The sequence below is a fragment of the Camponotus vicinus genome, unplaced genomic scaffold, assembly GCF_025532165.1.
Source record: "Camponotus vicinus isolate PSW18456_S1 unplaced genomic scaffold, iyCamVici1.0 SCAF_11, whole genome shotgun sequence".
Taxonomy (NCBI): domain Eukaryota; kingdom Metazoa; phylum Arthropoda; class Insecta; order Hymenoptera; family Formicidae; genus Camponotus; species Camponotus vicinus.
Window position 1 is genome coordinate 7,178,812 of NW_028141947.1, and position 14,140 is coordinate 7,192,951.

The 14,140-nt window shown below is 43.5% G+C and overlaps 1 long non-coding RNA gene across 1 annotated transcript in view; it reads left to right on the forward strand.

The window, feature by feature from the left end:
- Positions 1-14,140, forward strand: part of LOC145961821 (uncharacterized) — a 210,134-nt gene that overhangs the window by 40,342 nt on the left and 155,652 nt on the right. The window lies entirely within an intron of this gene.

Below are 14,140 nucleotides of genomic sequence, written 5' to 3' on the forward strand. Positions count from 1 at the left end.
TCTAATCGTGGCTAGTTATATCTCTCCTAACTTAAGTATTAGTAGTTTCTCTGAGTATTTGGATAAATTGAATGTACCTACGCAAATGTCCTCAGTCCCGCAGTTGTTCTGTGGGGACTTTAACGCACGATCCACTTTATGGAACTGTCCCGATACGAATAGGAGAGGTGAATTAACCGAACGTTGGGCTGCAACCCTTGATCTCAGGCTTGTGAATACAGGAAATGTCTTTACATGTATAAGACCTCAAGGATGTTCGATCGTAGACCTTTTTTTTTTTTTATTATTTTTACGAGAGAGGGGAAAAATGCTCTTACGCACTCCCCGGTCCCCGTAGACCGGTGAAGTGTGGGGCTCGGCCTATTTAACGGCCCCTACCCACTAAAAAAAACCCCTCTCTTTACGTTCCTCCTAGATGGCTAAGTCCCCCGGGCGGTACCCGCTTACGCATTACCTGCCCGGGAGTCTGTGCCGTGTGGTCGTTAGACCTCCTCCTTTCCGGGTGTCTTCGGTAAGGCAACCCCGAGGCAAGTATACACGTGTGCGTGTGTGCATGTGCATGTGTCTATGTGTATGTGTGTATATATATTGGTGTGTATACGTTGATGATGTTGTGTGTGTCGCGTGAATGTGTATATATGTATGTGTATATATGTATGTGTGTGCGTATGTGCATGTGTAGTATGTGTTGTAAATTATGCATACATGCCTCGAGGCTTCCATAGTCAGGTAATCTGTCTATCTAAGGATCGAATGAATCGAGTATTCTGCAGTAGTCCGTATATGTGATGTGAGTGTAAATCAGTGTATGTGTGTGTATATGTGTATGTGTGTGTAAGTGTGTGAGTGTGTAAACCCTTCCCCCCGTCCCATCACCCAGGAAATCCCCATCCCCCAACCCACTCCTACTCCGGCCCTCCACCTTCCGTATACCCCTCCCCTGTGATTGTGTGTGTGTGCATAGTTCTAGTGTGTGTTGCATGTATTAAGGTCCATGTATTGTGTGTGATGTATAAGTGTGACGTCATGGACTTTCTACTTTTGAGATATACAGGTAGTCGTAGTTAGGATAATAGGTGACCCTTCGTTTCTGATTTAATAATCGATGGCCGTCGCTTTCAATTTGTGTCGATTCATGGCACATTCTCGTCGTTATCATCTTCGCGCCGGCGTTCGCGAGCGCGCTCCTCCTCTTCCTTGGCGAGCATGACCGTTTCGGCGAAGGTCACGAACGCCTCCCAATTTTCCTTGGATGTTAACATCTGTCTTATAAGTGTGCCGATTGTCAGATCTTGGCCGACCAAGCTGCGGAGAAGTTCTCTTTGATCGCTCCATTCAGCGCAGCGCTGGAGGGTATGATCGGGTGTATCATCCTCCAGTTCGCAGAAAACGCATATAGGAGTTATTGCTTTTCCGATACGGTTCAAGTATGATTGGAAACAACCGTGACCAGCGATCAATTGCGTTGCGTGGAAAGTTAACTCTCCGTACGTTCTGTCCAACCATGGATCCAAAATTGGTTCTATAGCTTGACACGTGCGTGCCCCAGCTACATCACGTCGTTGTAGGAATATCCTCCACTGCCTTCTCATCAAGATTTCCTCTTCTCTCTTTATCTCTTTTTCTTCTAGTGTGTTCCATAATTTCAGTCTTTTGAGCTCGTGTACACGTAGAAACACGCGACGAAAGTATGCCGCGTGTATATCGGCCGGAACTATTCTTGCCAGGAGGAGTGAGGCATCGGTAGATATTGTCCTGTAGCCGGCGATCACTCTTATTGCAATTACGCGTTGTATACGACGTAATTTTTCTCTAATTTTCCTATTAGTAGTGGACTCGCTCCAAATTGGAGCTCCATAATTTATAATGGATGCGATTGCATGCGCATACAATCTGCGTTTCTTTTTTCTTGGGCCGCGCAGGTTAGGCATAAGTGTGCAAAGGGCCCGACTTACCCGTGAGATTTTATTCTCTATGTAATTGAAATGGTCGATAAAAGACCAGTCTTTGTCCAGCATTAGCCCAAGATATTTTACTGTGGGTTCTATGTTTACTAACTCACGTTCTATGTATATATTGTAAATATTATGTGCATTATTGTATATATTATAAATATCCTTATTTTTAGTCCTAGACTTGGTGCGGAAAACGATCACCCCTGTTTTGTTTGCTGCGATCTGCAGTCCTAGAGTTTTGATGCGTCCAATGACTTTACTGGTTTGCAGATTGGCTTTGGCTATAGCCATTTCGATCGTCGCTGCTTTTGACATGATGAAGGTGTCATCGGCATAGCCAAGTACGAAGGTATCATCCTCGAGTGGCGTTCTCAACACGTAGTCGTAAGTGATATTCCACAGGGTCGGTCCGAGGACCGATCCCTGTGGAACTCCAGCGGTAACGCTTCTCGTAATTGTGGTACCCTCGATAGTAGAGTATTCTATTTTCCTACAGGACAAATAGCTGCTAATTATCCTTTGTATATATTGAGAAAAGCATTTTTCTTTCATTGCATTCCTGATGTTACTCCAGCGCAACGAATTAAAGGCGTTTGTAACATCCAAACTTATGCCTACCACAATTTCTCCGTTCCTTCGGGCGTCGGTGACGATTTCCTGTACGACTAAAAACGCGTCGCATGTAGAAGTATGCTTGCGAAAGCCGAATTGGTTTGCAGCGAATCGCGACTCCGGATGGTGTTCCATCCAATCCTGAATTCTGATCTCTATCACTCGCTCTAACATTTTGCCCAATTCGCTCAACAAGCATATAGGGCGCGCCTTAGGAATCGGAGCATTAAGCTCCCCTTTAGGGATTAATATTAGCAATGATTTTTTCCATAGTGTAGGAAAGATTCCTTTTCGTAAACATTCATTGTATATATACACTAACTCCTTCAAGAATTCAGGAGATATTCTCTTAAGGAAAATAGATTTTATTCCGTCGATCCCCGGAGCTTTATTAGTACCGGCTTTCTTCTTTAGTATATTACTAACTTCTTCGATGCTGATATTATACTCATCGAGCCATGGATCATCTATTTCATCACTGACTGCACCTTCGTTCCATTGGGGATCTTGTGGAAACAGCTTGTTGACCAGCTGTTCAAGGACATCTACAGAGAGAGTCTCACTGAAGCTTGGGCTACTGCGTCTTAATTTCTTTAACACTATACGGTACGGAAGACCCCAAGGGTCTGTGTCGATTGATTGTATGAGTTCGTTCCAAGCCTTCGCTTTGGCTCTTTTGATTTCCGTACGTAACTCTATTTTCCTCGTTCTGTATATGTCTTCTTTTTCGAGTATGACTTCAATGCGTCCTCTCCGCTTCTCCATCGTCTCCTAGCTTGACAACAAGATTTCCTCATTTCAGCGATACGATCGCTCCACCAATAGACACTCTTTTTGTGCACAGGGGCCACGATCGGCATGCTGTAATTACACGCATCTGTAATTACCTCTTGTGTCCATTGGGTCATCTTGTCGATATCATTTTCGTGCGTATGATTAATGCATCGCCAGGTGAGGGCTTCTCTAAAGCGATCAATATCCATTTTCTTATACGCCCACCGAATATATTTCTTTTTACGATGAGACATTCGAGAGTTCTCGTCTAATTTGATCTGAAAGCGAATATAAGCGTGGTCTGAGAGCGATTCTAACTCCATAACCTCCCAGTTAACAATTCGGGATTTAATACTTGGATTACACCACGTTAGGTCCACTATCGACGAGCCTTGCGATCTTATACAAGTGGGCTGATTGCCGGAATTGACGATAATTAAATCTCTGCTTGCGCACCATCTTTCGAGGCGATCGCCCCGTGAATTGGACAGCCCCATAACGTAGACTTTGAATTAAAGTCACCCCCAAGGATGATGTTATATCCTTGGGCATCCATAACATTATCGTCTAATTCGTCCAAGAATTCGTCGAATATGTTATCATCAACATTCGGCGAGATATAACAGCATATTACAACGAGGTCTCTCCACTGTACAGAGATTGAGAAGCGGCCTTGTCTCTTTTTAATACTTGTATTCATATGACCGTTCATATTTCGGTATATGCAAGCTGTATCATTTTTATTAGAGGACCACATTGAGTCCTCTAGAACTCTACAGGGTGACCCATTTTAACTTAGGCAGCCAAATAACTCGAAAAATAAGCAAGATAGAGAAAAATGTTTTAGACAAAAGTTGTATGGTTTCGAGGGGGCCATAAGATGGTATCATTGGTTTGACCTTGAAGAGTCATTTGAAGGTCACGTGAAGGTCACTTCAATTTTTTTAAATAGAACATCCTATATATTTTTGTACATTCTTGTAGCTCATCTCGAGAGCTTTCCAAAACACTATAATTAAGTACATTTTCGTTAAGTACTTTTTGAGTTATGAGGCTTGAAATAATTTCTTAATTTTACATAAACCGTAAAATATCTTGTAAAATATTCATTTTTCGATTACCTTACCTTAATAGTTTTATGTACAAAATAATGAGAGGAATCAATTGGTGTAAAGAAAACACATAGTTGTTTCGAAGAAAAAATATGTAATTTGCAATTAACAATTCCATATTTTTTCTTAAAAACAACTATGTGTTTTCTTTACACCAATTGATTCCTCTCATTATTTTGTACATAAAAGTATTAAGGTAAGATAATCGAAAAATGAATATTTTACAAGATATTTTACGGTTTATGTAAAATTAAGAAATTATATCAAGCATCATAACTCAAAAAGTACTTAACGGAAAGGTACTTAATTATAGTGTTTTGGAAAGCTCTCGAAATAAGCTACAAGAATGTACAAAAATATATAGGGTATTCCATTTAAAAAAATTGAAGTGACCTTCACGTGACCTTCAAATGACTCTTCAAGGTCAAACCAATGATACCATCTTATGGCCCCCTCGAAACCATACAACTTTTGTCTAAAACATTTTTCTCTATCTTGCTTATTTTTCGAGTTATTTGGCTGCCTAAGTTAAAATGGGTCACCCTGTATATGGTTCCGTAATTAGTACCATGTCTATGTGGTATTCCTTTTCCATCTGCAGCATGAGATCTTGCGCCGCCTTGCAGTTATTCAGATTTATTTGCAGGAATTTTATCATGTAAATATGTACATATTAGGTCGTAAGCTAGATTTGTAAGTACCCCCGTGTAGATATGTAAATAAATGGAACACAAAGATATTCATTCCGGCTCGGCGACTTCCATCTGTCCGTCCTCCGCTCGGACGATCTTTATGCCTTCACCGAGGGTGTCTCAGTATCGTTCTTAGCCTTGTTACTATTTTCAGGACTAGGTGTTACAGAAGGGGAGCTACATAACTGTGCTGCGTCTGTAGGCGGACTGCTAGAGGTGTCCTTAGGAGGACTACTATCTACATTAGTTTCAGAGCTCGTATGGGGTGACTGAAGAATCTTGGCTGCTCTGCATATGTCAGATCCCATGCGATGGTTATCGGGTAGTCGTCTCTCTGCACATATTATGCATTTAACTTTATTTTTACATGCCTTTGTTGTGTGTCTGGGTTCACCACAACGAAAGCATCGTCCGGTGTAATCCTTATTTGATTTGCACTTGGACTGTACATGGCCAAGACTTCAACATTTATTGCATTGTATTGGTCGATTCGGGAGTAATTCGATTAATACTCGCGACCAGCCGATCTGTATTTTCTTTTTTTCCGCCAATGTTAGTGCGGCAGTCTTGGGACACTTGGCCCAAACGATACCATCGCCGGATCTATTTCGTCCTATCTGTCCGACTGTAATTTCGGTTGGCTTACAGGATCCTACGAGGGCTATCGCTTCTCGAACATCATCGGCCGAAATCGATTCGTCCAGTCCGACTAACTTTATTTCTCCTTTTATATTGGGGCGGGAAACTTTCGCCACTCCTTTGAGCAATTTGCTTATTTCCGCAGCTAGAAGGTCAGCCTTTTTAATATTTTCAGGACCGAAGATCTCGATTATCGTGGATCCACTTATTCCTTTCCTGATCTTAGGATTTGAATGTCTAAGTCTTTTAGAGAAATGTTCTCCCGTGCTTGTTTGAGAGCATCCGCGTACGAAAATTCAGCGCTGCTACCTCTTATACTGATAGCAGCTGTTGAAGGGAGTCGCTTTTTCTCTCTCTTGATCATGTTTTTGAAGCTTTGCCTTTTAGACATTTTTGGATCCTTCTGTCGAATAGGCTTACTTCCTCTTCCGACAGTGAACCATTCTCGTCTCTCTTGTACTTGATCTTGCGGTAATTGTGCGATTAGTCTGTAATCTTGTGAATTGTCCTTTTTTAATATACTAGCATAAGATGTCCTTTGCTCCGAATGTGCATCGCGGGGAGGCACCAATTGTACGTTTTCTTTTAACCGGATTTCCGGCCGTGATCCAGCAGTCGTTGCTGCATTTCCGGTGCCGGTAAAGACCATTGTTGGGATCCCTCGACTCGTGCTGGGTACCCCTTCCAATGGATGTCTAATGGATGGCGTGTATCGAAACGCCGTATTCACAGGAGGTATATTCTCTCGATCTGATGTGCATGTCAATCTACTTTGTGTCGAAGGATTTATACTCCAATCAGCTCCTTCATTGAGCTTCCGCTTTTTACTCATAGGAGGAGACGGAGAAGACCAGGACTCTCCAAACTTAGGCCAGTCATCTCCGCCAGTCATTCTATATGCATTTTGGAGATCTTCTTCAAGTCGCTGAAATGCAAGTGTGCTCTCAGTAGGAGAATCCTCTTTGCTGGAGGCTTGAGTTGCTCCTTTAACTGTCGACTTTCTTTGCGACCTAGATGTTTCGGGAGATCTAGACTTCTCCTTTTTAAAGGATACTCTCTTTCTTTCTTTTCCGGTATGACATTTTGTCGATTGTCTCTGTCTATACGTGCACGAATAACTTGTATTTCCTTCTGTAGCTCCGCTTTCATCTCTCGATTTTCTTTCCTAACTTCTTGATTTTCCTTTTTTAGATCTGCGATAATCTCTTGGAATTCACTGCGTTCTCTTTTCCTTCTTTCATCTTCCTTGTCCCTATCTTTTTTACTTTTCTTAGCATCCTCCAGTAGTTCTTCTATTTTGGCTTTAAGAGAACTAGGATCTCCCGCGGCCTTTGCTTTGTATTGGAGCTCGCGCACAAGCTCTCCAAGCCCCTGTGTCCTTTTGCGGAGCTCACCGCTCAGACCACCCTGAATTCGCCCACACTTAGTACGTATGAGCTCAATGTTGGAGATATATTCCAGTGCTTGGGCATACACCTCAGCGGCTGTCATAGCCCGGAGGAGCTCTTCTTTAATATGTTCAGGAGCAATTCCGGTCTTCTTAAGGATTTCCAGTTCCGCGATTATGGGGTCCACCGCTTTTGCTTTTCGGCGTGGTCGGCCGACCTTACCCCGTCCATCCTCTCTGTCTGTGCCAGATGGGGCACTATCTGGATTGGAGCCAGTTAAGACTTCACAGTCTTTACTCATTGTGGCGGCATTATCTGGGGCCGAGATCGGGGTTCGCTTCCTCAGTGGGCGAGCCCGAAGCCTGGGACCTTTGGTCGTATCCGATGCGCTTTCATCCAGTGAATCCGATTCGAAATTGCGCTCTTTCTTGCGCTTGATCGCAGTACGGGTGGATGCGTCCTCGACTTCCATTTCCGTTTCAATTGGAGGTTTGGGATTCTCTGTAAGTATCTTCTCCTCCTCCTCCACTATATTAACCCAGCTTACTGGGGCCTCTGAAGAAGGAATCTCCATGGTTTTTTCAGGAGTAGGAGTCATAATTAATGTATCACTAGAGCCTTGGCGCGGGCGATCTATAGACTCTACCATTTTTGGAACTGATTGTTCCGTCATTGGGCATTGTGTAACATTTATTACTGTGCTCTCTTCCTCAGGAAATGCGGTGACGGTAGCCGTATCCGGCGCGGTGCCCGCCACATACACCACGCGTTGCCCATCGTTGGATGATGACGGGCGCGCAACTGGGACGACATTGCGCAGCTCGCCAACCCCTGCCGTATCCGACCCGGCTGAGGTGGTAATAATCGTCTCTTTTGGCTCCATATTTCATGTAAAGTGCGTTTTTGCACCAGAGTGCGCCTCTCTGGGGTGATTTTAAGGATCACCATCCTCATTCATACAACATACAATACACACATACCAGGAAAGGAGAGGTGGGGTAGAAAATAAAGGAGAGGTGGGGAGGAGTAGAGAAATGTAGACGGGATATCTAGGGAAGGGAGGAACACATAAGGAAGAATGTGAGGGGTCAGGGTGTCCCACCCGTCACAGCACCCCTCCAGCCGGGTTTGAAATCTTCCTTCCCCTATCCGCTATGGGCCAAGGCGCCCGGAGGGAGCGGAACCCCCTTCCTCCCCTTCCGGGGAGGGAAGTGCAATGTGGACTCTCAGTCAGTCGCCCCGGGTCTCCAGGCCCCCCCGACGCGAAAGAGTCGAAGTGGGGGCCCGAAGGACCCACCGGGCCCCCCCCGACGCGAAAGCGTAGAAATGGGGGGCCCGATGGGCCCGGAGACCCGGGGCGGCCTAAGCCTCTCCACCATGACAAGGTGGTCCACCCTCGGAGAGGATCGATCGTAGACCTAACGTGGGCCTCCTCCAACTTAATAAGACGAGTATACAGCTGGAAGGTCTTGCAGGATGTAGAATCATTTTCTGACCATCAATACATCGAGATTTTGCTAAGGAATCCTGTAAAGGATAAAAAGATTTTCAGCTCAAAGTTAAGATGGAACTTTAGGAAATTGGATGACGAGCTCTTCCTACAAGTTCTTGAATGCCTAGCTAATTCAGAAGTACCAAAGGAATGCGGGACAGACCCGGAAAAGTATGCTGCATGGATTAGCGAAATAATGCGCAGTGCCTGTAACGTCGCAGCTCCAATAATTAAAACTAGGAATAATAGGCGTCAAGTTTACTGGTGGTCGGACAGTATCGCAGAGCTGCGCCGGGCTTCTATTAGATGCAGGAGAGCCTGGTCTAAGAGCAAGCGTGATATTAACAGTCCTAATACACTTGTTACAAGAGAAGCATATGCCGCGGCTAAAAAGGCCTTACGCACAGCTATCAAAAAGGCAAAAAATAATGCGTGGCAAGAACTTATTTCTACAATTGAAAAAGACCCCTGGGGATTACCGTATAAGTTGGTAACAGGTAAGCTGCGTAGAACTGGTCCATCTCTGTCTGAGACCCTAGCGGATACGCTTAACAAGTTATTGGATTCTTTATTCCCGCGGAATATTACAGCGAGTGAAGCTCTCCGGTGGTCGTCCGGTGTACAGGACGAAGGTATGGATGTGAGTATTGCGGAGATTATACGTCTTGTTAAGAAACGTCCTTCCAGCAATGCCGCCCCTGGACCAGACAATGTGAAGGCTGCGGCCTGGAAAAGAGCACCCAACATCTTAATGGCACATATTGCGGCTTTATATACGGGATGTTTAAAGAAGGGAGTATTCCCTGCTCCATGGAAGAGAGCTATGCTCGTACTCATCCCGAAGGCTCCGGGAGGAATACCGGGCGAGATCAAGGCTCGCCCGATATGCCTCCTGGATGAATTAGGCAAGACATTTGAGAGAGTCATTTCAGTCCGTATAAATGATTGGCTCGAAAGTGACGAGCGATACTCCCTTTCTCAATATCAATTCGGGTTTCGTCGTAATCGATCTACAATCGATGCTCTCCTTCGCGTGCATGATCTTGTGTATCCGGCGATTTCTGAGGGAGGCTTTGCCATCGCAGTCGGATTAGACATTTCGAACGCCTTTAATTCAGTTCCGTGGAGAATTATTCTCGCTGCTATGAAAGATAAATTCATTCCAGAGTATCTCTGTAGAATAATTGCGGCATACTTGCGGTATGTAGTGTATAGAGACTTTAATGGTGCGGAAATTCAGCGTGAGGTATGCGCTGGTGTTCCGCAGGGGTCGGTCCTAGGACCACTCCTGTGGAACATCGCGTTCGATTCCGTATTACGTCTTATGGCCGAGGAGGATTGTCATACGGTGTGTTATGCCGATGACACCCTCCTCGTCTCGATCTCCGAGAGTCTCTTTGATGCAATAGTACACGTGAATAGATACAGATTGCAAGAGTTATGTGTCATATCCAGAAATTAGGCTTAAGTGTAGCCGAGAATAAAACAGAAGCTATCCTGTTCTACAAGAGGAAACCTACAATTATGCCGTGGTCAAGGTTGGCAACGCGAAGATCCAGTTGAAGGACTCAATGAAATATTTGGGTGTTATGCTGGATAGCAGATGGAGCTTTAAAAACCACTTTCAGTATGTTGAAAATAAAATTGCAAAAGTAACCAGAGCGCTCAGCAGATTAATGCCCAACCTCAGAGGGCCTGGAGAAAAGAAAAGAAGGCTCTATGCAGGAGTGTTAACATCAGTCTCCATGTACGCAGTCCCAGTATGGTACAAGGCACTTGCGAGGTCTTCGGATAAGATTCGTCGTTCGTGGCGTAAGAACCAACGGTCCATAGCAATAAGAGTTATCGCGGCGTATAGAATCGTGTCTTACGATGCTGCAACATTACTCGCTCGCATGCCGCCTTGGCCCCTGGAAGCCTCAATGCGTGGTAAAATCTACACAAGGATCGTGGAACAGAGGCAGAGAGGTACTTACGATGAAAAAATAGATAGCGAGATTCGTAACGGAGAGGCTCTCCTGCTCTATAGGCAATGGGAGCTCTTAATTACTAGAACGGAAGCATGGGGACAAAAGACCCTAACGGCGATTGGTCCGCATCTACGTAAATGGACCGAGCGTACATTCGGAGAAATTAATTATTATTGCGCGCAAATGTTGACCGGCCACGGTAGTTTCGGCCATTTTCTCTGGAGGATTGGCAAGAGAGAAGAAGCTTCCTGTTTTCACTGCGCACATCCGGATGATACTCTGGAGCACACGCTTTCGGATTGCCGGGCTTGGAGCGATTATAGAGATAAGTTAGCTAGAGAATTAGGCTTAAATATAGGTAGTGAAATAACTCTCGAAAGGATAGTAGAAAGAATCCTTATAAAGAAGGAATACTGGTTTTCGTTTGTACATTTTTCAACCGTAGTCCTTAAGCTTAAAGAAGAGGAGGAGAGGAGGCGTGAGGGAGAAATTTTCTCCATTCCTCTATCTCCCCGCTGACCAATTATATTACGTAAGAGCAATGATATTTTCCTTCCCCTAACAATATAACCCCCCCTTCTCCCCTCCCCCTTTCCCCCTCCCGCCCTTTCCCTATTTCCTTCCCGTACTTTTCCTTTGATTCCCCCCCCCTTCTATGTTCTTCCTTTAGAGAGTGTTGACCAGTCATGTGACGGGAGTTATACGCTCTCTAACATGATTGGCGGAGCATCCTTGCATTGCACCTGTGGCGCAGGGTGCTCCTTTTCTTGCTTTGTTGTCGACCGGAAATAGAAACGGTCCTTAAATCTAATAACTTTTGGATGATGCGCTTTGCGCAGACGCACGCTGTCCTTCAGAAGTTATGTTCGCACAGTTCCTGAAGGATAGTAAAAGCGTTAGGATGCCACCGGTGTGGTTTAGCGGGTAGTCAGGTCTGGGTGGATGCATCCAGCCTGGAGTCCCGCACTACCCGGAACCCTCTCTCTCGGGAGAGGGCGAAGGGTGTCCGTAAAGATTGGATTCCACACCGTTAAAAAAAAAAAAAGGGGGGGTCGGCCAGTCAGCCAAAAACTATGTCCCACTAAAGTGCGATTTAGTGGGGGAAATTTTGAAACCATGTTTTTTCGACGTTTCACGATGTGAGGAACGTTCTAAGAAGTACTTTGGAGAAAGTGTTTCTTAGTGATGAATATACTATGTGGATTTTACCGGGGGATGTCGTTAATATTAAATATTAATGATTAATTGTGGTCAAGCTCTCCTCCCTCTAGGGAAAATCGACGTGGCATCTCAATCGTGTGCAAGGCGCTGTGTAGTGCTAAAAATATTGTACAAGACTCATAATTCTGACTTTTCTGTGTCAAGATTTGTTATTTGGCACATATATTTTTGTTGAAAAATAGTTAGATGCATTATAATCGAGTTATAAAGTGTATGTATCGCTATCTCGCTCTCTCCAATGACAGGAGATCAGATGCACATAGCGTTAATAAACTGATGATATTTATTGAACAATACATGTGGTGTAGTACTTTGTGACATAATTGATCAATTGGCAACTGATTAATATAGTGTTTGCTCTTAATTGACTATTAATTAAACATTTTATAAATGAGAGTGACCAAGTGCAGATAACTGTGACAGCTGCGCAATGAGCCCTTTTGATGGGTTCTGCGCAACGCGTGTTCAGTTTTAGGTTGGCAGCCATGCGAGTTATGACGTATACCATCACGTCATTGCGCAGAGATTGAATTATAACAACGGCGCAGTGCGCGCGTGTTGAATACTGTGTTGGCAGTATTGTGCACTGCGGCTTGCACTTGAAGTACGTTGATTTACACTACATACTCATATTATATGACACATATCACTGACTGTAATATATAAGAACGATTGTTGTTAACAACGACTTAATTGGTCCGTTATTGCCTATTGAATCATAAGAATTTACAAAAATGCAGATGTGTTATATAGTGCAGAATTACTTGTGATGTATAAACTTTTCTTGCAATATGCATACTGGTTATTTTATCAGTAATTAATATACTTTATAAACGTTTGTTAGATATTTAATATTATTTGTAGAAACACTTAAGGACTCTTGAGTTTTACAGGAAGTTCTCATGGATATTGCTACATGGATGCTTGTAGTCTGAACGGTCTTACCTGGAGACTTTACCTCGCTCTCTGACTGCTCAGATGAAATTTATGCAATGTTCCTGTGGATTTATTGATATCCTGGTTGTAATTACATTTGTTTTGATATAGTGGTGTATTTAGTAATCCCATTAATATTAAGAGGATTTCAAGTTAAATGAGGTGTGTCGAGACACTGGGGGACCTCCCATGCATTTGGAATCTAAATGTTTATGGGTGAGGTCTTACTCCACACTTCTATATTGAAGAACATTTAAGTTTAGAAACTGTAATAGTTTAATTAAGTTTGTGTGGTTGATGTGGGTGTGTTGCTGTGAGATGCGTGGCGTATGGTTACATACGTTATATCATCAAGTTTACAGAAATAAACCACTCGCGTCATAGTAACGTATTAATTTTAATGCCTAATTACTCAATTATTATTTAATTATTCAATTATCCTATTATTGCAGTATAAAGATGGATATTACGTTATCATAAATACAAGTATAGTAAGAATTGTTTTGAACATATCTTATTTAGTCTAAAGAATAGATATTTAGATACAATTAGATGTTTATTAATCATCCAATAAAATTTTTGAAGTAGTTGTACACATGATTATATTAATATAACTATAGTGTGGTAAGACTCATTAATTAGTGTATGAATTGTGATAAATGAGTTAAATATAAATTTCCAAGTTACACTAGGAATCTTGAAGGATGATAATATAAACCAGGTAACGGAATAACAGAGAGAAGTCACGAATCTCCTGGGAATGAAATTATGTTATGTGATGTGAGTACTCTAAGAAATAATTAATTAATTAACTACTTATAGGACTTCCGTTTCCGGTGCGTTAGAGTGTGACACGTGGTTGTATAGAAGTGATTTTTGGAGACGGGATAAGAGTGAAAGAAAGGGGTGGAGAAGGTGAGAGTGGGCGGAGGAGAGAGTGGAGGTGCGAAGGTGTGAGTGAGAGTGAAGGGAGTTAGGCAGGGTTAGGGACAAAGGGATAAGGGAGAGAGGAAAGAGAAGTAACAGTGACAGGCGCGGCGCGGAGTATAGATAGTGTAGAGAGGTAGCACGCGGGGTATAGATTATATAGACAGGCAGCGCGCGGTAGGGAGCGGACTAGAGGTTAGGCGCGGGGTAGAAAGTAGATAGAGAGGAAACTTGAGTAGGGGGAGTGATTACGAGTGGTAGGTATGGAGGGAGATTTAGGGACAGGAGGAAAGAGGGGAAGAAAAGGAAGGGAAAGGAGTGAAAGTATAGATAATATAGAGGAAATGTGGAAAAGGAAAAGGGAGGAAATGGATAGGAGCAGGGAGGAGGAGGAGGCAGTTTTTAGATCAAGTAAAAAAACT